Here is a 26,169-nt window from a genome sequence, read left to right as displayed (position 1 = left end):
AGACATCATTTAGTTCAGTTATGAAATTTTGCCCCTGAGGAATACACTCGCGTTCTGAAGCCCTTTGATGTTTCATTCCAATGAAGAGATGTGACAAACCTTAAGCTGTGAAAAGCTACAAACCCACGCACACCACTAAAATAAGCCCAGAAGGTCAATAATCCTCAAGAGAGAAATCCCTTAATGGCAGCTAAATACTAAACATTTCACTAGCAGGATGGGGGAGCAGGGTGAGAGCAGGCATTGTTGTGTTGAAACAGATATGCCCCACCCTGTCCATTCCCTCATGACCAATAACTAAATAATACTAACCTCATCAAACATGTGTATATGTGTATTTTTTTACGTGATCCAGAAAATATCCATTCATTTATTGTCTATACCTGCTTATGGTGCTGTGAATGGGTTGATCCCATCTCCAGCTGACATTGGGCGAGAGGCAGAGTACACCCTGGACACGTCAATCAAAGGACAACATAGAAACACACGGGACAAGCAACCATGTATACGCCTTCAAACCTAAGGACAATTTAGAGAGGCAAAATAACTTATAAGTCTTGTTTTTTGACAGTAAGAGTAAGCTGAAGTACCTACAGAGAACCTACACATGCACAGGACAGAACATGCAAATTCAATGCTAAAAGATCCTATGTCAGGATTTCAACCCAGGGCCTTCTTTCTGAAAGGCAACAGTGCTACCAACAGTGCCACAGAAAACATCATGATTCCTATATTATGTTTATGTATATTACAGTCCCACAATACAAAAAAAATAGACTGGTTCCTGGCAAAGTTAACCAAGATTTTTAAAAGATTTCAAAGACAAACAAGAAAAACATGATTAAATTGTTCCTAAGATCTGCAGCCATTTTACTGAAAAAAAAAAAACAACATCTTGTTGTATCTGATAATGCCAATAATTACAATGCTGGGTCTTTTGTTGCCAGGCTCAAGTGTAACACAGCCTCACCCCTCCTCCACCTCCGATGTTTGAAAATATTTAAAATTGTCACAAAAATCCCTGACAGTTAAAGTTTGAAAAGCAACGGAGTACCATCGTTTTATTACAACTAGTGCTACTAAGCCACTTGTGGCAGATCTCCTAAGCACTTGACTGCAAAGTACCTGAAAAGATAGCCCGAATAATTTATACACTAAAATTAACTTCCTATTTTGATAAAAAGTAAAATAAAGTCAAAACTGGGCAAAAAAGTATAGTATTCTCCACAATGAGGACATTTACTTTGAAGCTTCCACTAAATCTAGTAGAAATTTGGAAAACAATACATACATTGCATGAGTTGTATTAATCAATGCCAATAATTTTTTTTGTCGTAGACATATTTTTGTTTTTTGATACTGAACCAAAACAATAAGATGATAGCACACATTCTTGTCACAGATTTTTGCAAAGATAACATGACACTATATTTTCGACACGGTTATTATGTTAGTCTAATTTTTAGTGCAGAAAGAAATGTAATTTTGGAAATGATTATCCAATGGCAGCTGAGGTTTATCATTTTAAAATATATGATTTATTACCCAAAGTAAACACAACTGAAACTGCACTTTGGCATTAAAAAATATTACCTAAAACCTAAGTTGGATTAATTCATGTGAATTCTTGATGTGAATCTAATTCTAGCAGCGGGATGTCACTTCCAAAAGAGGTTAAAAAGTAAGAGCACTCCCATCTACCCTTAAGTTTTGTGCCTGTTTCTTCCCCCATACCCAAGACAAATAAACAAACACTGCCAAACAAATGGTCACTTCTCTGTCTCGAGACTGACCACAAACCACTTAATCTCTCCAATCTATACCCTCATCACACCCTCCCTTCTCTCTGACATTTCTCCAAACCAGAACTCCTCCCCTTCCCACCTCATCCATACCTGTCTCGGTGGTATAAGCCTGAAAGTTTGTTTTGCTCACATTCTGCTACAAAAGCAGATGACCTCCTCCCCACCATGGATCCAGTGGTGGAGCCTTGTGCGGTGAAACCCAATGCTTACCTGCACGCCCAGGCATGTGTTTCACACTACTAACGGCTCCCTTTTGTCTGTGTGTTTACACCGCTGGGTTAAGCTCCATCCTCTTGCTCCCATGAACCATTAGCACATTCACCATGGGATGTGGCATCACTCGGGCAACAAGGCACACAGGACCCCATTAGAAACAGTTTTCTCTTTTTTTTCCACATTGAAAAACATCATTTCATTTTATTTTTTTTTTGTATCTACAGCTTGCGATTGTTTAAGATTCGAGGGAGCGAATTTTATACAGCTCACACTGTCAGCAAATGAAAAAAAAAACTCAACAGAGAAGACAGGGAGGATTTGTGTTGTTATGTACAGTCAGAACTGCACAAATCAGCTTCAGCTGTCACCTCCATGCTGGAGGATAACCAGCGCCTGAAGGCTCTTTGATCTGTTTTGTCTGAGTTCTCAGGCATCGTAATAATTCATCAGTGAGAAAACATGCAGAGCGCACGCATTTGCCGCCAAAGTTATAATTAAACCTGCCATAATCAGTTCATCTGGTATGACATTGCTCCTCACCTGAGACCTCTAATTTTGGAGTCATTAAGAGAGGTTAACAGGAGCAGAACACACACAGCCACAGCGTATTTAGTTTCAGAGGAATAATGTGCAGTTGTGAGGTTTGACAAATGAAAGCTGATCACAGAGACCAAACATATTGGATTGCCACAAAACTCTGCCACTTGCTTTTTATTAGGGCATGTGGCACCAATTAAATATATCTGGGAAGCGGCTACTGCCCACACTCACGGTCCATACATTATAATGAGACCTTAAGCTGATTGTCTCCACAGTAGGGCTTTTTAGTATATAGGATTAGGAATTCTCATCCGGGCACAAAGTCTTAGTGCCTGTTGTTTTGTTCTTAGATTAGAATATATGTACTTAATGATGATAATCCAATTTAATTCTTATTCTTCCTTGCATAAAGTGATATATTTTGAAAATCCTCTTTAACTAAAATATTTACTTGGTTCATATAATATGTGCTCAGTTTTCTTATGTATTTAATAAACACATTTTAAGAAGCTTAATTTGAAATAAGACGATTTATTACAGAGATGATTATTTTACGAATCAGATACTTTTTTTTCCCCCCCAAAGATCACATAAGCCAATACTCTAATTTAAAAGTACAGCTACTATCAGAAGTACAGTCTACTTGCTAGAAACCTTGAAGCACCTACCACAACCTAGACATGGTGCCATTATTTGAGCAACTGCTGTATAGCATTAATCTGGCAGTGATGAATTATTTAAGCGATTGCACACACAGTTCAGGCTAAAACCAGCACAACCATGTATTGCAGGTGTCTCTTAAAAAAGACGTCACAAAATATAGAGTCATTCCATCCAAATTAGCTGAAAAATTTTATAAAATTTGCTTAATGTAAAAATATGTAATTACGCACGAGCTACTTAACTGCTCAGCTGTGACTAAAACATTTAAGAAAATTGATTCACTTAGATGCTTATAAGATCTCAGTAAATTTATTTAAGCCTTGTCCACATAAATAAGTATTTTTTGTAAAACTAAAATATTTTGCTTTGTTTCCACATGATGTCTAAATGTGAGTGGATTTACCACAGTCACTGATTAAGTTAATTTGTGGTTCAAAACGGAGTAATTTAAATCATTATTTTGTGGAAATTTAATGCCAGTATTAATTGAAAAAAAAAGAAGCTTTTGTCACACATCTTTGACAATTTGTCAAAAACTAATACAGAAACAACGAAATGTTCTTTATATCAAGCCATAATAATCAGTAAATTGCTAGGATTTTGCAGCAGTAAGCAGAATAGTTGCTTTTTGGTTTTAAATACAAGGAGTTAGATCACGTGTTTTCATTCAAGGTTATCAGTTTGATCTCATAATGGCCAAAACTTAGTCTGTGTCTTTGGATGGTTGTTTGCGTCAGTGGCTTAAGGTGTTCATATTTATATATAAACAATCATTTTAAGGCTCAGTCTGAGATAGGAGTGCTGAAACAGTATGATTATTCTTTCTCCTGCCTTGTCATCACTGCACAGCAACAAAAGCAAGCACAACCAACAGGAGTCATGTGTCGGAATGTGAAGACAAAAGACGAGATGCCTTTGACAGTTCTGTCTTCAAGCCTGCAGAGACCTCCTGCTACGAAAAATACGCAGAATGTAGATTCCTTGTACAGGGGGATTGGGGTGTTGTGTAAATTGACGATAACAGTCCTATACTTTAATATATTTTGCGTCATGCTGTGAGTGTTTAACATGCTGAGACACCAAAGGCGCAGGGTGTGGGGAGACTGCCTGACTGCCGTTCTCCTCATTAAATGAGTTGAGGTCTCCCCTCTCAGCTGGGGGTTCCTTTTTTGTCTCTCTGCCTCATAACAAAAAACTGCCGGCAATCCCGCCTCAGCTTGCTTTCTGTATGCCCATCGGCTTAGGTGAAACTGCACAATAAGTTTAGTCTTTAGTAACAATGCACCGCTGTATTTGGAGTTTCTGAACAGACGGAAGCGGACCGACGACAACAACACTGCTTGTTATTCATTGCACACATGACCAGTGGCCAATGTTCTGTGATTTTTAAGCACAGATTACTAAAATGGCGGCAGACAACACAGAGCTCGGGCTAAATATGAAGCTGGCCCAGACAGATGTTTAAGTACCCTGAGAAATTGGGAAGCCACAGGGGCGTGGGCCCACAGGCTTTAAACATATGTGCGCTCCATATACTCACAATACAACAGAATGGTTTATAGTCAACAACTGAGTGTCAAATATGTAAAACTAGGAAGCAGTTGGTCCTTTTAAGAGAAAGAAAATAAAAGGCTTAGTAACTGGGAGGAAGGGAGCTATTAGTGGGGAGGGAAGGAAGGTTGATTCAGGACAGTTTGAAATTTAAATGCAGTGGGGGGTCTGAAAACAAGAGGCAGATGTGAAAAGAATGTTAGGCTTCCAAGACAAAGCTCCCAGTTGTCCATCTCTAGTTGTTAGAGGGTCACACGAGAATAGAAGAAGAGTTGGACCATTCTCTAAAACAGGGTACGAGAGAATGAAGGGGGACCTAGAATAAAGAGATTGAGTGGAGGAGGGGGAGCTTAAGATACAATAAAAGGCTGACAGCTTGCAAGTCTTGCTTGACCCTCCAATTAGCCCTCAACCTTAAAAAAAAAACTCAGAAAAAAGTTGGGATGTTAATTGTCACAGATCATCACTGAAATGCAAGGGGAGGAAATTGTGGCAGCAGAGATTGACTGAAATGTAAATCCTGAGGAACAGAGCAACACACCACCACAGGTTGAAATAGAAGAAGTGCACTTGGTTTATACTTGGTTTTCCTAACAGCATTCCTCATAAATGAATTCATATACCCTACGAGGCTCCTGATATCTCAGATTCTATTGCCCGATTTAAAGACGAAAAAAAAAATAAAAAGACCAGGGGATAAAAGACTCAGTCAAAAATACACTGTCTCAGCTGTAGAGGAAATATATTCCTCCAAAAGCAATTCGGATCCTTGCTTTGACTCTGCTGAAGATGTACAATTTGCAAGGGCAAATCAGAAAATTCACACTCCGGCACTGAGAGATCAGGCTTGGCGATCAGATGAGTCGGGGAGCCCCGCCGAGTCAGATATCGGGCAGGGAGGAATCAGAGGCTGACCCCTCCACGGAGGGAATGATTGAGAGCGGCCTAGAGTCGAAGGAGCTGAGTGACACCCAACCAAACGCTGTGTGACTACCGGGTGCCCCAAACGTAGTCCCTGAACCCTGACAGGAGCTAAGCCTGTGAAAGACCAGGTCAAACATGCATGCTGCGTGACAGGACAGCTCAGCAGGGGAGCAACGTGGGGCTGAAGTTGGAGGCTGACAGAGGACAATGACAAAAAGATCAGATGTGTTTGAAAACAAAAGGAACTCATAAATGTGTCTTGGAATATAAAAAATACAAAGACCTTATTATACAAGTATGCCAGCTGAGATTTTTTATGTCTCTTTCAGATGCACTGGGTCAGTCAGCCACCTATGACTTTAAGGTATTATCAAATCCATTTCATCATCTGAGAGGACATAAAAACAATTGTTTTTAGTTCTGCGGATGGTAATGTGATGAATCATTGCCTACCTCAAATGCAGGCCACGCTTCCACTAAATACACAGTGGCAAACAACAGACAGAGCGTGTGACAGAAGCGTGGTGCATGTCATGCTCATTGCTCTTAGTGTTTCCTCTATTCATCATTTTTATGAGCCACTCAATTAATCGATTAGCGCTCTTCCCCCTGGTCCGGACATATTGCAACTAAACAAAGCCAAACCCGGGAAAGACATCAATATCTTTAGAGGTAAAACTAAAAAATTTGAAAGAACTGACCATTGGAATCAAAATTTATGGAATGAACAGTATTTATGAAAAACAGTGACATTTAAGCTTTTCTCTTTTTTAACAAACCTAGAGGAAAAACAAACTGCAGATTTTTTTCAAATTGAAGAGAGTTTTAAATCTAAGAAGAAAATACAGAAATCACAAATGTATTCCCATTTATGCATCAAGAATAAAATACAGTATATGGAATTGCTATCATTACAATATCAATGTGTGCAATGTCACAATCACAGACCTGCATGGAACAATCACAACCACACAGAAATAGTGTGTATATATATAATCATTCAAGCAATGGAAGAGAAATCCTATCAGCATTTTAAGATATCCACACCTGTCTGTCCACATGGATTATAGCAAGGTGATTTTTCACTATAGCAAAGTTTTAATACATCTTCCATCAGTTTTTTTGTTCTAATTTTGATGTTTTACCAGGAAGTGAAGTGGATTATCTCGAATGAAGTTTCAAAATGTCATTTCCACTCACTGATAGCACAAAACTATTCCTTTCAGGTCTGCTGAGATAAGAGTGACTCAGCCAAGACTGTTAACGGTGTCTTTGCCAAATGTTCCTCCGCTTAGGAATTAATAGGCTGACATTAATACAGCAAGATAAATGGGCAGGTCAGGAACAGAGAGCCCTGCCATTATATGGGCATCTCATGGTGATAGTGCCTGCCAATCAAGTCCAATAAGTCCTTGACACACCATGATTCACCTTGAAACACCCACAGCGAATGCAGTACATAGTATATACTCCTTTGTCCACAAGCCAAATCCAATTAGTTTGTGCACATAAATACTTAGCATGGTTGGTGCCCAAGGAACACTTTAGGACACCACAAAAGACATTTTTTTTGCATGTGTGTGATCCAGTTTGCTAAAGTAATATTAGTCAAAATGGATCGATGTATAGTAACAATAAATCCAGAAATGTTTTCAAACTCATCTTCTATATTTCAGCTCGACTTCATTTATGCTGATTTTTGCAAAAACAAGCAAAAATTAATGCCTTGCTAACCAAAGTTAAAGAAGAAATGCACCATTTTGGGTCACAATGTCTAAAAACATTAATGACCTTTGTTAGGGTGCTGAGCATGTTGTATTTTTCATCTTGTTTAAATAAATAACTTAAAAAAACCCAAATACATCATACAGTTCCTAAAAAACAATAACATCATTTCAATAATATGCCAGAGTAAATGGCAGGGTGGCTGTAAATTTTGTTGGTACACAATAATGAAGCTGTGCTCCATCACTTGTTGCTGAACACTGAAAATAACATAGCTGGCATAAGTGCCATTAGACTTTCTCATGCATACACTGAAGGCAAACATGGCTATTTACAGATGAAAAAACAGAGAGATTCAAGTTGTAAAACTAATGGAGCACCACCCATTAGCTTGCTTTAAAACTACCAGTTGCAAGCTATGAGCTGATTGGTATATGTGTTAAACAAAAGCAATTACATCATACCATTTACACATGGTATAAAACTGTTTGCCAATACAGTGATACTGTCAAACTTTTGGGGTTGTGATCTTTCATAGGTGTTTACTGATATAAGTGGGGAGCACAGTCACAGTCAATGGATACAGGAATTTTAACATCTTTCAAAAACAGTGTAGAATTAAATAAATAAAGTGGACTTTGAGACAGTTTATCGGTATTTGTCTGCCCAACAAAATAAGAAAATGTCCTGGCGTGTCTACAAACTGAACTTAAAATTGATCTGGATTATTCAGTTTCTGTTATCTGTGTTTTTCTAGACGTTTTTGTAGACCTTTTGGAATCAAAAATGATCTTGGTCTCTTTTCAGTCTATTGCAGTAATACTCATCATTTACCCCAAGATGTACCAGTAAGCAATGTATGTGACCTTCTTCCCTCCTCTTTAAAATGAATAGAAAAACTGGCTCCATCTTCTCTATTAAGGATCTCTTCATCAATAATGCACTGTGATCATGAGGCGTTATTAAACAGGATGATTAATTTTTCAGGTAGTGGGCAGCAACACAAAACATAACGAAGGTAACTGAGAAGATGACTTGTGAGAAGCAAATGTACATTTGCAAGGAGGCAAGCGGGACAATAAGTCATTTGTCTACTGTATTCTATGTTTTGTTCATCTTAGCATTGAGAAACAAAAGAGAGATTGCACTATTATCTTTGAAAGAAATGAAAGCTGCATCTCCTTTGTTGGCTCATTCAGCTACATGTCTGCTTTGTGAATAGTACGTTTACCAGTCAAATAATTTCTCCTCATTTTCACCTCACACTATTTCTAGATTTCCTTGAAAAGCGAAATCTTTACACAAGGCTCAAGATTAAGTCTTGTTAATTCCTCCGAAATCTAAGGCATCGCACACAATGTCGCCAACCTTGTCTCATTTTCTAATTGAGGCTTTTAACCTTTCTGTAGCTCAGAGCAAGGACAAACACAGGCAAAATAAGGTGGGGACGCTGCATAATCTCAGTTGTCACTAAAATAGAAAGAGGGCCTCACCCTTGCAGCACAAGCAATACGACATAAAAACAATTACAGTGGTGGAGTGGATGCAGTGCAGCCTACTTGCATATTTCTATCCCAGTGCTGCCATATCTATTTTCAATCTAGAAAGATGGAACGAATGCCTTTGTCAAAAAAGAGAGGGAAAGCGGCGTATGTCATGCTAAAACAAGGTATAGCACTGTGTCTTGTCAGGAAGCTCAGACAAAAGAAGGTGGGTGTAGTCTTTCCTGAATGCAATCACTTGTCAGCCCTAAATCTTCACTCAGTACTGCTCTGACAGGTATAATGGTGATTGTTAAATCCGAAGAAGGGATATTCGCCCGCTCTTCCCAAATGCATAGAAAAACTCTAAAATGCATTTTCCCCCTCTTGAAACAAAAATCCTTTTTTTTGAAGTATATCTTTTTTTTTTTTTTTAACAAGAATAAAAACAGGATGAAACAGCGCACAAAAAGAAAACGCAGCTAATGTGGCATGCACAAACAGCACCAGGACGGGAGCGGGTACAATTTAAGTTGCTTTGAATTTTCCGGCTGCTTTATTAGATTTCCTTCATGCGGTCCCGGTGTCACTACTCCTTTGGCCTCTCCCACCTTCAGCCGTGAAAGAGAGAGGACAGTTTTGGAGCTGAGCCTTCTCCAATTTGCTCATTTGCATAACATCAGCATCCCGAGTGGGATTGTGATGCAAACAAGCACAGATTGGTTTGTTCCATCTCCCAGTTTCAATGGGTGTAGTCGGTTGTCAGTCCTGTATGTTCAAAGGACCCATCCTATTTGGGAACTAAGGAAGGCTTTTTTTACATGTGGCAAAATAAAGTTTTATTAAAAATGTCAATTATAGATACCAAGAGGGAAACTTGTGTCTTTAGCCATACTGAATGTGTGAGAGTTATATTTGGCAAAAATCACCCACCACACCTCAAAAATGTGTTAAAGCCGTAAAAAATTTCTTTAAAGGCAAGAAAAGGGAATTTTTAAAATTTCCAGAAAACACCCAACTCACCATAATTTAGACTTGACATGATTTGGGGAAAAAAAAATGTAAATTGGTCTGTGGCTTATGTTATCATCCTCTGCCACTCACAGCAGGACACTTGATACAGCAATCACTGCTTCTGCACCTTGTGTACGTTGAAAATGTGTTTGCTCTTTTGTGATAACAATAAAAGGGGAGAGAAGGGGAAACAAACAGGGGCCTTTCTTCGTGTATACTTTCTTATGAAAATCTGGACCAAAGTCTGGAAATCTGGAAATACAAGGGGAGTGAGCGAGCAGATACAAGAGACTGTTGAGCGGCCCCAGTGATAAAACATTCACAGGGAAATTATCTCCCTGTCATAAGACCCACCCTGTTTTGAATACCAAAGGGATTCATACTCCCAAACAAATTCTAAGAGGCTGACCAATTTTGTGCCCTGGCAAACGATAGCGGGCTGCCACTCAGGTCGCACCTTTGAACTGCCACGACGGGAGCTAGCAGGAAGCAGATTCTAATCTGTGTGTCTCTGTGCAGGTAATCCACTGAAGTATAATTGGCACAATTTAAGTTGCACACAATAATAACAGGGGGGTAAGACTCGCTATGAATATGGAGTGAGTGTAATAAAAGAAAGGTCTGAGTGAAAGAGTGTAGTGCTTGTACAAGAGCCTGTGCTGGGGAGGTTTCCTAATAAGACTGACCATTCAGAGCAGAGCTGCAAACCAGAATTTCATTAAACTTAATAGCAGATTACAGGCATAAGCCAGTTCCTTGTAATACAGTATATCACGGTTTTCTAAAAAGTTACGGTTTCAAAGACATTTTAATAAGAAGCCAGATAAAGTGTCGGGAGTGATCAGAGCACAGAGTAATGCAGTGCTGCTCCTCCCCCACCTGTTACTCGCACTGCTTGTCAACTATCTGACAGACAGCTACTGTACCTTTTCTTCATTTGCAACAAAAATACAAATTCCTGTTTGGAGATATTTTCAGAATTTAATTACTCTTATTAAAGTATCGCTGTTTTGAAACTACAGTGCACATGCTGGGATCGGCATGACTGAAAAGCAGATGACAGCAGAGTGTACAGCCCAACAGGATAATGTATCAACTAAAAACTATAGATTAAACTTCATTACTAATGTCACAAACAATGAGCATTGGTAATTTGGGAGAAGTAGGAATATTTTTTGTATTTGTTTTAATTTGATGCATTCTTTTTTTTTAACAAAGGGAAATATATTGTATTTACAGTTATTATGTTGTAAGATTCTGACACTGACACACGTCTAGTTTAAAAACGTAAAATTAGTGCTTCGTAGAACGTGTTGTATGACGTATTGTAGAAATATTTGCAATACTTTCTATGAGGTTCCAGAAAAAGTGCTAGAGGGATGAGTGTTTTCTGGCTGAAAGGAGCATAGAATAATGATGCGTTGCCCCTCCCCCATCAGATGTTGCCCTCTACCAGTCAGGTGGCTTAAAGAAGGCTATTATGCTTTTTCCTTACTTTTGAGAAAGACAGCTTTAAAATATATGTCAGGTCATGAAAAACAGAGCTGTGCCATGGAAACTAAACTTTTAAAGCCACAGCTACCAGGCTAAAATTTTATTTTTGTTGTTTCAGGACCACAAAACAAAAAATATACGATTGTACTTATTATCCACTTGATTAATAATCTTAATTTCAGGAACTTAAAAAAAAATCAAAATACATAAATGTGACAGGTTACATTTTTAAAACTGTAATAATTGATCTGTTAAATTGCTTTTGGTGCGGTAACAATAATTGTGTTGTTTTTTTTAATAAAAGCAGGTAAATTATGTTACATGTACATATTTTTCTAGTAATACAATAACACAATAAAACGGTGGCATTTTTACTTAAAATTATTGTAAAAAAGTAAAAATGTCAATTCTATTCCTATAGACTACATTAGAAATTAAGCTTAGTTGTTTTGCTAATGTGATAAACAAAAGCTATCTCTGTATTAAAAGATATATTTACACAGCAAGAGGGTTCTTAAGCCACAAGAACCCAAGACTTTATTTTCCTTCATCTCAAGTGAGAAATGAAATTTTCCAAAGCCATCTATGTCAAACAAGGAAATCATTTTTACATTGTCACTGAAAAAGAAGCAAAAACAGCAGCTGGTTAAGGTTGACATGAGTGAGCAGGTGCAACCTAACATTTCTCTCCACGGACAATCTGAATGTGTTTTTCAGCCCAGCACAAGTAAAAAATAAAAAAATAATAATTTAAGGAGTGAAGGATTTAAACAGTAAAAGATGAAAAATAAATATGTTTAAACAGCATGCATCTTAGATTGTTGCTCCTTGCAGAGCCAAAAAATATGAAATAAATGTGACTACGAATCACCAGTTAAAAACAGCAACATGACTTCAAAGGAACATTTTCATCTCTAGTTTATAAATATTCATTCATAGCCTTTTGAATATTCTGCCTGTAATTCTTGTAATGCTTACAGATCAAAATATCTACAGTAACAATTAGCACTTCGGTTAAGAGCCATTACATACACGCACAACTGTAGCTATCTTGATTATTGTTTTTTTTCATTTATAAATATATGAACATTCAACGCAACAAGAAAATGTCCCCACTGTAGTTGAGCCACGCCGTGAAGCCCTCCCCCCTCTTCCTATACTGGTTTCATTATGCGGAGAACCTCAACCACCCTTTCAGGTGACAAAATAAAAGATCCCTTCTTCAGCTCTTGCTGTAAAGAGTAAACCAGCACAAGCAGTGAGAAAACCACTGGTAGTTTGTGCTGCGATGTCTGGTAGCTACATTTCAGCACCACTGCTTTCAAAGCAAGTGCTAATCTTGGCCAGATCTTTTAACAGTGTGATAGCTAACTGGACAAAACGAACGCATTCAGAGTAATGCTCCGAGTTAAAACGAGGGAAACCTTTCCACCCCTCAGTTCTTGGCCTCTCTGAGCCTGCCCACACCTCCCCGCCTACCCCGGGGCCCGCCTGATGGTAATAGCTGCGAGAGCCGCATCCTGTCAGCTCACTCCAGACTCACTGGTAATCAGCTCAGACTGATGAATGACAGAAACTCCACTGGCTCTACTTTTTGCAATGACGAAATGAAAAAAAAAAGAAAGAAAATGCACGTTTCTGCACTACCACCTTTCTCCTCCAAACTGTTCTCCTTTTGACTGTCCTCTTTACACAGCTTTTCTTTTTTCCACATTTCCATCAACTACGACAGAACAGCACTTATCACATTGGTTCTGTTGCTGAAGCAAAAGCTAAAAATGAATTGTGGGTTGCTGGGCTTTCATAAGGTAGTGTAGTTTGTTCAGCTTTGACATAGATTTACGTCTATCATCATTAAACTTGCTGTGATAAAATGACACTGTAGTTCACACACATCACCGCCCTTTTGCTCTAACTGATGTTTAATTTACAAGTAAAACATATGTTTAAAGAAAATCCTAGTAAATTATTATTTGTATTTATTTATTGCAGCATACATTTAACAGTCTAGAAAAAAAACATCACCCTAACTTATTTTTGCATCTAATTAAAAAAAAGTGGAATAAATGTAAGATTTTTTAAGGTAACTTTAATATATAAAAACACACAGAAATATACTTCTTTGCTGTTTAGATTGAGTAATTTAATTTAAAAGATCGCAAATGTAGTTCCCACTCAGGCAGCAGAAAAGATAATCGATGATTGACAAAAAATAAAATAAGCATTTGACATGTGCCCAACTTAAAATGTTAGCAACCTTTTAACTATTTGCTTGTCCACATTTCGCTCACAGAAAACAACATGTCAATGCAAAGCAAAAGCTGCAGTTCCCACACTCATCTCAATTACTAACATCAGTCTGCTCAAGACTCACAAGCCGAATTAGACAAACAGGTCGGTCTAATGGATAAAGCAGCGAGAGCATGTGTGATTTATAGCAGAATTCACACCAGCAGAGCTGCCTCACACCTCATTTAGAAACAGGCATGATGAATTATTAGGGCAGTCTGTGGATGTATTTTTCTTGTACTGTTGTCAAAGAGATCAGATCAGGAGGGAGACGTGATGAGGTGTCGATATTAAGCATTCTGAATTTCAAAATGCCTGAATAATTTCACATCTTCATTCAAACACACACACACCCCAGTGGAGCAACTTGACTACAGTATTTAAGACACTCATTACCTCTTCCTTACAACAGTGGAGGAGGAGTTGGAACCAAAAGGCAGCTGTGAACGCCCGGCCTGGCACAGCTGTACAAGCAAAGCTGTAAAAAGAAGTCACCGGCCACTGTCGCTCAATCTGTGTTAATCCCACACTATCTGCATGCACGTCAGCCCCAGTCCTCATGTCCCTGCATTTCTTTTCACACTCCTAAGTTCAATTTGGCAGGAAAGTGGACATGTTGCATCACTTCTCCTGGCTGAAAATCCTTTCGGCATATTTCTCTTCCAATAATCTTTTTTTTTTTTTTTCCTGAGACAGCATGATGGCTGTGTTATCACGCACAATCAGCTCAACAGTCGTTTTCAACAGCATATTTTGTCCTTCTTATTTAAAATTTTCGAGTGTTCAGTGTTTTTGCAAAAACAATATTTGCTTATGTGTTTTTATATCGTATATCTACTTTAAGCATCACATGAAACCACATTGGTTAACAAAATAATAATAACTTCATTATTCACAATCAGGAGTGTGTGAAAAATCTGTGGTCTGAATAGGTGGGCAAATATGTTGCTAGATTTCACCAAGCCAAGCACTTCTAAACTCTGCTATGCTTTACAGACAGAATCTTACATCCAAGCTCCAACAGAACCAAATCTGAGCCCTCAGGGCAGAATTTTTATCCTAACATCTCCTCTCAGGTCTGACACTTTGTCCTCTGTCTTCAAAACACTCTCTCTAGAAGTTTCTCTCCAGCTGACCCAAGCACAGACCATCGCCTCTGGCTTGTCACGGCAGGCCGAGTGATGCGGCACTGTGGGCAGCAGAGAGGGAGGCTCTGTACTGAGACAGCAGCAGGTGCAGCTGTGACAGTTGCCGTGTTGTTGCTAGCCCCACACTGTAGTCAAGATGAGGTTCACAGATGTAGCCACTCAGTGCCGTGGTTTATTGGCTGGCTGAGACAATGCATCTCTGTCAGGAACAACTCCTCCTAAGGCCATTTCGCTCTAAGAGTGCTCCGCGAGAAACAGGGTGCAGAAAAAGCTCATTCTGACACACAAGGTCAATTCTGCTTCACGGCGGCGCAATCAAAGCTCCACACGTCTTGCCAGAAAACACAGCTTCCTACCTTAAGAAATCACACTGCAATATGGAGTCCAGGACATATTCATATTTTCATGTATATTATTTTTTTTCTAACCTTAAATTTTTATAAAAAGAATAAGCATACAAATATGTAAAAAATTATCCTACATGTAATTATTTATAATTACATAATTAGTGCAAATTTTGTGCTAATTATCGAAATAAGTATTGTCACTGCGTAAAAGCATGTTTTAGATTAATCATTAGCATATTCTCTGCAAGCCTAGTTTAAAAGTCAACAAAGTACCACCCAGGGCTCCACTTTACCTCATGCGATTCCTGCAAGACATGAATTTAAATCTGAGGCTAGTAAAGTTACGGCAGTAGTTTTCCATTTGCTTTTTCATCTTTTCTCTTCAACTTTTTTCTTCTTTTTTTTTTTTTCACGTGAGAAAGCATACCAGATCGCCTATCTTTGATTCAGGCTTTCGAGAAAGCCCAAAAATTCCAGTACAACTCCATGTTTTGTTGACTCTCCGCGTACAGTGGAGATCTGAGATAATAATGACAATTGTTTTCCAGTAAAGCACCCAGTCTCTGCTTGTTCAATTACGGGAAGGAGCCTCAATGAGGGCGGTAAAATCATTTGCAGAGACATTATCTACACAGAGAGAGGCTGAGACAGAGAGCGAGTATGGAGAAGAGGGGCGGGGGTGGGGACCAGAGCAGACGCAGGGGCCAAACTTTAGTTTGGAAACTATTATCTTTGAAAGAAATGAAAGCTGCATCTCCTTTGTTGGCTCATTCAGCTACATGTCTGCTTTGTGAATAGTACGTTTACCAGTCAAATAATTTCTCCTCATTTTCACCTCACACTATTTCTAGATTTCCTTGAAAAGCGAAATCTTTACACAAGGCTCAAGATTAAGTCTTGTTAATTCCTCCGAAATCTAAGGCATCGCACACAATGTCGCCAACCTTGTCTCATTTTCTAATTGAGGCTTTTAACCTTTCTGTAGCTCAGAGCAAGGACAAACACAGGCAAAATAAGGTGGGGACGCTGCATAATCTCAGTTGTCACTAAAATAGAAAGAGGGCCTCACCCTTGCAGCACAAGCAATACGACATAAAAACAATTACAGTGGTGGAGTGGATGCAGTGCAGCCTACTTGCATATTTCTATCCCAGTGCTGCCATATCTATTTTCAATCTAGAAAGATGGAACGAATGCCTTTGTCAAAAAAGAGAGGGAAAGCGGCGTATGTCATGCTAAAACAAGGTATAGCACTGTGTCTTGTCAGGAAGCTCAGACAAAAGAAGGTGGGTGTAGTCTTTCCTGAATGCAATCACTTGTCAGCCCTAAATCTTCACTCAGTACTGCTCTGACAGGTATAATGGTGATTGTTAAATCCGAAGAAGGGATATTCGCCCGCTCTTCCCAAATGCATAGAAAAACTCTAAAATGCATTTTCCCCCTCTTGAAACAAAAATCCTTTTTTTTGAAGTATATCTTTTTTTTTTTTTTTAACAAGAATAAAAACAGGATGAAACAGCGCACAAAAAGAAAACGCAGCTAATGTGGCATGCACAAACAGCACCAGGACGGGAGCGGGTACAATTTAAGTTGCTTTGAATTTTCCGGCTGCTTTATTAGATTTCCTTCATGCGGTCCCGGTGTCACTACTCCTTTGGCCTCTCCCACCTTCAGCCGTGAAAGAGAGAGGACAGTTTTGGAGCTGAGCCTTCTCCAATTTGCTCATTTGCATAACATCAGCATCCCGAGTGGGATTGTGATGCAAACAAGCACAGATTGGTTTGTTCCATCTCCCAGTTTCAATGGGTGTAGTCGGTTGTCAGTCCTGTATGTTCAAAGGACCCATCCTATTTGGGAACTAAGGAAGGCTTTTTTTACATGTGGCAAAATAAAGTTTTATTAAAAATGTCAATTATAGATACCAAGAGGGAAACTTGTGTCTTTAGCCATACTGAATGTGTGAGAGTTATATTTGGCAAAAATCACCCACCACACCTCAAAAATGTGTTAAAGCCGTAAAAAATTTCTTTAAAGGCAAGAAAAGGGAATTTTTAAAATTTCCAGAAAACACCCAACTCACCATAATTTAGACTTGACATGATTTGGGGAAAAAAAAATGTAAATTGGTCTGTGGCTTATGTTATCATCCTCTGCCACTCACAGCAGGACACTTGATACAGCAATCACTGCTTCTGCACCTTGTGTACGTTGAAAATGTGTTTGCTCTTTTGTGATAACAATAAAAGGGGAGAGAAGGGGAAACAAACAGGGGCCTTTCTTCGTGTATACTTTCTTATGAAAATCTGGACCAAAGTCTGGAAATCTGGAAATACAAGGGGAGTGAGCGAGCAGATACAAGAGACTGTTGAGCGGCCCCAGTGATAAAACATTCACAGGGAAATTATCTCCCTGTCATAAGACCCACCCTGTTTTGAATACCAAAGGGATTCATACTCCCAAACAAATTCTAAGAGGCTGACCAATTTTGTGCCCTGGCAAACGATAGCGGGCTGCCACTCAGGTCGCACCTTTGAACTGCCACGACGGGAGCTAGCAGGAAGCAGATTCTAATCTGTGTGTCTCTGTGCAGGTAATCCACTGAAGTATAATTGGCACAATTTAAGTTGCACACAATAATAACAGGGGGGTAAGACTCGCTATGAATATGGAGTGAGTGTAATAAAAGAAAGGTCTGAGTGAAAGAGTGTAGTGCTTGTACAAGAGCCTGTGCTGGGGAGGTTTCCTAATAAGACTGACCATTCAGAGCAGAGCTGCAAACCAGAATTTCATTAAACTTAATAGCAGATTACAGGCATAAGCCAGTTCCTTGTAATACAGTATATCACGGTTTTCTAAAAAGTTACGGTTTCAAAGACATTTTAATAAGAAGCCAGATAAAGTGTCGGGAGTGATCAGAGCACAGAGTAATGCAGTGCTGCTCCTCCCCCACCTGTTACTCGCACTGCTTGTCAACTATCTGACAGACAGCTACTGTACCTTTTCTTCATTTGCAACAAAAATACAAATTCCTGTTTGGAGATATTTTCAGAATTTAATTACTCTTATTAAAGTATCGCTGTTTTGAAACTACAGTGCACATGCTGGGATCGGCATGACTGAAAAGCAGATGACAGCAGAGTGTACAGCCCAACAGGATAATGTATCAACTAAAAACTATAGATTAAACTTCATTACTAATGTCACAAACAATGAGCATTGGTAATTTGGGAGAAGTAGGAATATTTTTTGTATTTGTTTTAATTTGATGCATTCTTTTTTTTTAACAAAGGGAAATATATTGTATTTACAGTTATTATGTTGTAAGATTCTGACACTGACACACGTCTAGTTTAAAAACGTAAAATTAGTGCTTCGTAGAACGTGTTGTATGACGTATTGTAGAAATATTTGCAATACTTTCTATGAGGTTCCAGAAAAAGTGCTAGAGGGATGAGTGTTTTCTGGCTGAAAGGAGCATAGAATAATGATGCGTTGCCCCTCCCCCATCAGATGTTGCCCTCTACCAGTCAGGTGGCTTAAAGAAGGCTATTATGCTTTTTCCTTACTTTTGAGAAAGACAGCTTTAAAATATATGTCAGGTCATGAAAAACAGAGCTGTGCCATGGAAACTAAACTTTTAAAGCCACAGCTACCAGGCTAAAATTTTATTTTTGTTGTTTCAGGACCACAAAACAAAAAATATACGATTGTACTTATTATCCACTTGATTAATAATCTTAATTTCAGGAACTTAAAAAAAAATCAAAATACATAAATGTGACAGGTTACATTTTTAAAACTGTAATAATTGATCTGTTAAATTGCTTTTGGTGCGGTAACAATAATTGTGTTGTTTTTTTTAATAAAAGCAGGTAAATTATGTTACATGTACATATTTTTCTAGTAATACAATAACACAATAAAACGGTGGCATTTTTACTTAAAATTATTGTAAAAAAGTAAAAATGTCAATTCTATTCCTATAGACTACATTAGAAATTAAGCTTAGTTGTTTTGCTAATGTGATAAACAAAAGCTATCTCTGTATTAAAAGATATATTTACACAGCAAGAGGGTTCTTAAGCCACAAGAACCCAAGACTTTATTTTCCTTCATCTCAAGTGAGAAATGAAATTTTCCAAAGCCATCTATGTCAAACAAGGAAATCATTTTTACATTGTCACTGAAAAAGAAGCAAAAACAGCAGCTGGTTAAGGTTGACATGAGTGAGCAGGTGCAACCTAACATTTCTCTCCACGGACAATCTGAATGTGTTTTTCAGCCCAGCACAAGTAAAAAATAAAAAAATAATAATTTAAGGAGTGAAGGATTTAAACAGTAAAAGATGAAAAATAAATATGTTTAAACAGCATGCATCTTAGATTGTTGCTCCTTGCAGAGCCAAAAAATATGAAATAAATGTGACTACGAATCACCAGTTAAAAACAGCAACATGACTTCAAAGGAACATTTTCATCTCTAGTTTATAAATATTCATTCATAGCCTTTTGAATATTCTGCCTGTAATTCTTGTAATGCTTACAGATCAAAATATCTACAGTAACAATTAGCACTTCGGTTAAGAGCCATTACATACACGCACAACTGTAGCTATCTTGATTATTGTTTTTTTTCATTTATAAATATATGAACATTCAACGCAACAAGAAAATGTCCCCACTGTAGTTGAGCCACGCCGTGAAGCCCTCCCCCCTCTTCCTATACTGGTTTCATTATGCGGAGAACCTCAACCACCCTTTCAGGTGACAAAATAAAAGATCCCTTCTTCAGCTCTTGCTGTAAAGAGTAAACCAGCACAAGCAGTGAGAAAACCACTGGTAGTTTGTGCTGCGATGTCTGGTAGCTACATTTCAGCACCACTGCTTTCAAAGCAAGTGCTAATCTTGGCCAGATCTTTTAACAGTGTGATAGCTAACTGGACAAAACGAACGCATTCAGAGTAATGCTCCGAGTTAAAACGAGGGAAACCTTTCCACCCCTCAGTTCTTGGCCTCTCTGAGCCTGCCCACACCTCCCCGCCTACCCCGGGGCCCGCCTGATGGTAATAGCTGCGAGAGCCGCATCCTGTCAGCTCACTCCAGACTCACTGGTAATCAGCTCAGACTGATGAATGACAGAAACTCCACTGGCTCTACTTTTTGCAATGACGAAATGAAAAAAAAAAGAAAGAAAATGCACGTTTCTGCACTACCACCTTTCTCCTCCAAACTGTTCTCCTTTTGACTGTCCTCTTTACACAGCTTTTCTTTTTTCCACATTTCCATCAACTACGACAGAACAGCACTTATCACATTGGTTCTGTTGCTGAAGCAAAAGCTAAAAATGAATTGTGGGTTGCTGGGCTTTCATAAGGTAGTGTAGTTTGTTCAGCTTTGACATAGATTTACGTCTATCATCATTAAACTTGCTGTGATAAAATGACACTGTAGTTCACACACATCACCGCCCTTTTGCTCTAACTGATGTTTAATTTACAAGTAAAACATATGTTTAAAGAAAATCCTAGTAAATTATTATTTGTATTTATTTATTGCAGCATACATTTAACAGTCTAGAAAAAAAACATCACCCTAACTTATTTTTGCATCTAATTAAAAAAAAGTGGAATAAATGTAAGATTTTTTAAGGTAACTTTAATATATAAAAACACACAGAAATATACTTCTTTGCTGTTTAGATTGAGTAATTTAATTTAAAAGATCGCAAATGTAGTTCCCACTCAGGCAGCAGAAAAGATAATCGATGATTGACAAAAAATAAAATAAGCATTTGACATGTGCCCAACTTAAAATGTTAGCAACCTTTTAACTATTTGCTTGTCCACATTTCGCTCACAGAAAACAACATGTCAATGCAAAGCAAAAGCTGCAGTTCCCACACTCATCTCAATTACTAACATCAGTCTGCTCAAGACTCACAAGCCGAATTAGACAAACAGGTCGGTCTAATGGATAAAGCAGCGAGAGCATGTGTGATTTATAGCAGAATTCACACCAGCAGAGCTGCCTCACACCTCATTTAGAAACAGGCATGATGAATTATTAGGGCAGTCTGTGGATGTATTTTTCTTGTACTGTTGTCAAAGAGATCAGATCAGGAGGGAGACGTGATGAGGTGTCGATATTAAGCATTCTGAATTTCAAAATGCCTGAATAATTTCACATCTTCATTCAAACACACACACACCCCAGTGGAGCAACTTGACTACAGTATTTAAGACACTCATTACCTCTTCCTTACAACAGTGGAGGAGGAGTTGGAACCAAAAGGCAGCTGTGAACGCCCGGCCTGGCACAGCTGTACAAGCAAAGCTGTAAAAAGAAGTCACCGGCCACTGTCGCTCAATCTGTGTTAATCCCACACTATCTGCATGCACGTCAGCCCCAGTCCTCATGTCCCTGCATTTCTTTTCACACTCCTAAGTTCAATTTGGCAGGAAAGTGGACATGTTGCATCACTTCTCCTGGCTGAAAATCCTTTCGGCATATTTCTCTTCCAATAATCTTTTTTTTTTTTTTTCCTGAGACAGCATGATGGCTGTGTTATCACGCACAATCAGCTCAACAGTCGTTTTCAACAGCATATTTTGTCCTTCTTATTTAAAATTTTCGAGTGTTCAGTGTTTTTGCAAAAACAATATTTGCTTATGTGTTTTTATATCGTATATCTACTTTAAGCATCACATGAAACCACATTGGTTAACAAAATAATAATAACTTCATTATTCACAATCAGGAGTGTGTGAAAAATCTGTGGTCTGAATAGGTGGGCAAATATGTTGCTAGATTTCACCAAGCCAAGCACTTCTAAACTCTGCTATGCTTTACAGACAGAATCTTACATCCAAGCTCCAACAGAACCAAATCTGAGCCCTCAGGGCAGAATTTTTATCCTAACATCTCCTCTCAGGTCTGACACTTTGTCCTCTGTCTTCAAAACACTCTCTCTAGAAGTTTCTCTCCAGCTGACCCAAGCACAGACCATCGCCTCTGGCTTGTCACGGCAGGCCGAGTGATGCGGCACTGTGGGCAGCAGAGAGGGAGGCTCTGTACTGAGACAGCAGCAGGTGCAGCTGTGACAGTTGCCGTGTTGTTGCTAGCCCCACACTGTAGTCAAGATGAGGTTCACAGATGTAGCCACTCAGTGCCGTGGTTTATTGGCTGGCTGAGACAATGCATCTCTGTCAGGAACAACTCCTCCTAAGGCCATTTCGCTCTAAGAGTGCTCCGCGAGAAACAGGGTGCAGAAAAAGCTCATTCTGACACACAAGGTCAATTCTGCTTCACGGCGGCGCAATCAAAGCTCCACACGTCTTGCCAGAAAACACAGCTTCCTACCTTAAGAAATCACACTGCAATATGGAGTCCAGGACATATTCATATTTTCATGTATATTATTTTTTTTCTAACCTTAAATTTTTATAAAAAGAATAAGCATACAAATATGTAAAAAATTATCCTACATGTAATTATTTATAATTACATAATTAGTGCAAATTTTGTGCTAATTATCGAAATAAGTATTGTCACTGCGTAAAAGCATGTTTTAGATTAATCATTAGCATATTCTCTGCAAGCCTAGTTTAAAAGTCAACAAAGTACCACCCAGGGCTCCACTTTACCTCATGCGATTCCTGCAAGACATGAATTTAAATCTGAGGCTAGTAAAGTTACGGCAGTAGTTTTCCATTTGCTTTTTCATCTTTTCTCTTCAACTTTTTTCTTCTTTTTTTTTTTTTCACGTGAGAAAGCATACCAGATCGCCTATCTTTGATTCAGGCTTTCGAGAAAGCCCAAAAATTCCAGTACAACTCCATGTTTTGTTGACTCTCCGCGTACAGTGGAGATCTGAGATAATAATGACAATTGTTTTCCAGTAAAGCACCCAGTCTCTGCTTGTTCAATTACGGGAAGGAGCCTCAATGAGGGCGGTAAAATCATTTGCAGAGACATTATCTACACAGAGAGAGGCTGAGACAGAGAGCGAGTATGGAGAAGAGGGGCGGGGGTGGGGACCAGAGCAGACGCAGGGGCCAAACTTTAGTTTGGAAAGGAAATAGAAACATTTTTTGCGGACCACACATGGAGGGTGCTGCAGAAGATGAAAGCAGCAGGATTCATAATTCACTGCAGGAAATTAATAGACTAATGCAGCTCTGTGTGTTTCACCACCAAAACCCACATAATAGGATAAATTTGTTTTCATTACAGGTGAAAGGCTGATATCTCTGCGAATTATTAAAACATACACAGAATTTATGAGCGCCACAAAGTCATGCCTCCTCACATACGGCCGGTCGCCCCATGAGCGGAACCGAGTCATGAGCCCTCATCTATCAGCGTGTGGAATCATTAAAGATAATTTGATTGTTTTTTCAACCCTGGCTGTGTTTGATGTCTCTGGCATGGTGGCAATTGAGAAGACAATTATTTTGTTGATTAGCTTGGTTTTTTTAGCAACTTACCATCCCTGTGATATTCCTCTGAAACTCCCAGACCAGACGCGCAACTCCATCTGACTTGGCAGCCATTCCACAAGAACAAAGCCGCCACACTCCCATACTAAATACTGTACAATAAAATATCATTTATCAAAGTCTCAGACCTCGAAAGCCACCAAACACAGAAAGTCTTGAGAGAGAGGAGAAGGAACCACGTTTATGCATAGAAAAACATCAAGTAGTACACTTAAATCTGGGAGGATTTCAACTAGCCAGTGCACTGTTTGGGAGAGTGTTTGCTTACACTTTTCTACAGCTTAGCTTTATTGTTTTCTCTATTTGATAACCCAAATAAATTTTGCTTTTCCAATCTTAAACCCAAGACGTCAACTTAGATGGACAACCTTTTTTAAGTTTTATGAATTGACTATCTCTTGACTTTTATCCTCTGCAAAAACACACTTTTGTCGTTTCTGCTAAAACGTAAGAGTCATCTAATGGATTTCAACTACAGCCAAGAATAGCAACGTTAAAAATTAATCACTGCCAATTAAAACAGAGGTACCATGATAATCAAATGTTTAGCACAGCTTACCAGGTACAAACTGAATATGCTAATATCCACGTCAGAACATGAAATCCTTACCAAAAAATGATAAAGAGATCAAAACTTTTCCTAATTCCAATCGGTCACAATTGTCAAGGACAAGAGTAGGGTGGAATGGGAGAAATATATTGCTCTGGCATGTTTACCAGCGCCATCCCAAAATAACAGATCTGTCGTGTCGGGAAAAGGGGGGCTTTTAAGTGTGGATGCGCCTCGCTCTCCTATAATCCAGCCGAGACATTACTCCTTCCCCTGGCAGCCGTCCGCAGATCCCCCCCTGTCTCCCAGCCAGGCCTCGCTCTCTGCTGCTATGGCAGAGCTGCAATAACTGCTGTTTGCTCAGAGCCTTGCCTCCCAGGTTCTCCTCTGTCACACAGAAATTGAATATTTTCCCAAATAGTCTTGCAGCTGTGCACAGATAAGGACAAGTCCTGTTCACATGGCACAAAGAATGAGACGAGGATGCCGTGTGTGTGCGTGTGTGTGTTTGTGTTTTAGGAAAGAGCAATCGTATCAGTTATTGTTATCAGAAAAGAAAAAAAATAATATTGTGATTAAAACTGGAATTTATTGTTACATTATTAACTTCTTATTGAATCTATCCGCAAACCCCCAAAACTATTTAGAGTAAAGTTGTTACTCCCTGTTGAATATATCAAGGGATCAATATATATCCATACACTTGAAAACGTGATCGAAGGCAATTACTTTGTCATATTTAGCTGCACATATTGAACTTCTTAAAGTGACTTGTTTGTAATAAATATGTTGCTATATCTGTTATGGATAAGTGGGTAAACTTCATATTTGAAGCAGTATTTGTGGGAATCTGAATATATGCAGTAACAAATGCATAGGTAAAAATAGGCAGTGATTATAAAAATATACCCTATATTTTTTAAGAATTACTAAAATAAAAAGAAGAAAATATTGTAAAAAATATTTCAGGCCAATATGGCCTGTATTTATTCTGTGTGTTTGTTATTTTAATTTTGTCTATGAATTATGTGGGAAAAAAAGTAATTTTGAAAATGATAATCTTTTGTCAATTAAATGCAATTAAATATTTATTTCACTTTTTAAAAATATTTCAAATATTTCAAAACTACATTTTGCAGCAACATTATAAATTAAAAATATTAGAAATAAAAATAATTCCACTAAACATAAAATACACAGTGCTAATACCGCTCTCCACAACCGCTGCACATATAAAACCAGGCCAAAATTTTATGAGAATTTAAGAGTTTTAACAGTCGATTTATTTTATTCCATGTGCTTTTGAGAGAGGCAAAAAATGAGTGAAGCATTGAGAAAGGCATGCCAGATAAACTCAGGGAGGCTGCCACTTAACCAGCGTTCAGGAACTCGACATGCGAGCCATCCACTAAGAGCCGTGTTGTTTCTTGTCACTAGAGTTTGAATTGAGCCTCACTTTCAGCCCCTGTGTCCTAGCAGAATAATGTTCTGCTGGGAAATTATTTAGGCAAGCAGAAAGTTTCACCTGCCATTTCAGGGGGCACTGAGCCACCCCCCTTCCCCGTCTCTCCTTTGCTGCACCAGAGGCCTTTAGCAAGTGGAAACAAATGTTTCACAAAATGGTAGGGAGGGGAACACGGTGGCGCACGGCATTTTTACTGATTGCCAATCGTAAAATAAAAGCAGTCATGAAAAGGGGCGAAGTTCTGGCCCACCAAAGGCATGCACGTTACGTCAAATTTGCTATAGCTTTCCTTTTACAGCCTTGTTTATTCCCTTTAATAGTGAGCAGTTATCCGCACAGTATGGCTCCACGTAGGTGGTTTAGCAACAGAAAAGATTGCATCTGAAAACACAAACCCACAATTTACACGCCAAATAAGCAATGGGATGTAAATCTAAACACTCTTAACTCCCTGCAATCC

General features: G+C 38.7%; 1 protein-coding gene across 49 annotated transcripts in view; it reads right to left on the bottom strand.

Moving 5' to 3' along the window:
• Positions 1 to 26,169, bottom strand: part of adgrl2a (adhesion G protein-coupled receptor L2a) — a 134,422-nt gene that overhangs the window by 104,634 nt on the left and 3,619 nt on the right. The window contains exons 1-2 of one of the 49 annotated variants that reach the window (XM_028028037.1): positions 18,315 to 18,324; positions 15,585 to 15,590 (exon numbers count right to left, since the gene is read on the bottom strand). The exons of the other annotated variants lie outside the window; for them this stretch is intronic. The gene's annotated coding sequence lies outside the window, so the exon portion shown is untranslated. Of the gene's footprint in view, positions 1 to 15,584; positions 15,591 to 18,314; positions 18,325 to 26,169 lie in introns of those variants that run through there. 49 annotated transcript variants of the gene reach the window in all.

This window comes from Xiphophorus couchianus, chromosome 9, assembly GCF_001444195.1.
Source record: "Xiphophorus couchianus chromosome 9, X_couchianus-1.0, whole genome shotgun sequence".
NCBI classification, from domain to species: domain Eukaryota; kingdom Metazoa; phylum Chordata; class Actinopteri; order Cyprinodontiformes; family Poeciliidae; genus Xiphophorus; species Xiphophorus couchianus.
The sequence above is the reverse complement of the archived record's forward strand: the minus strand, read 5'-3'. Positions and strand labels throughout refer to the sequence as shown.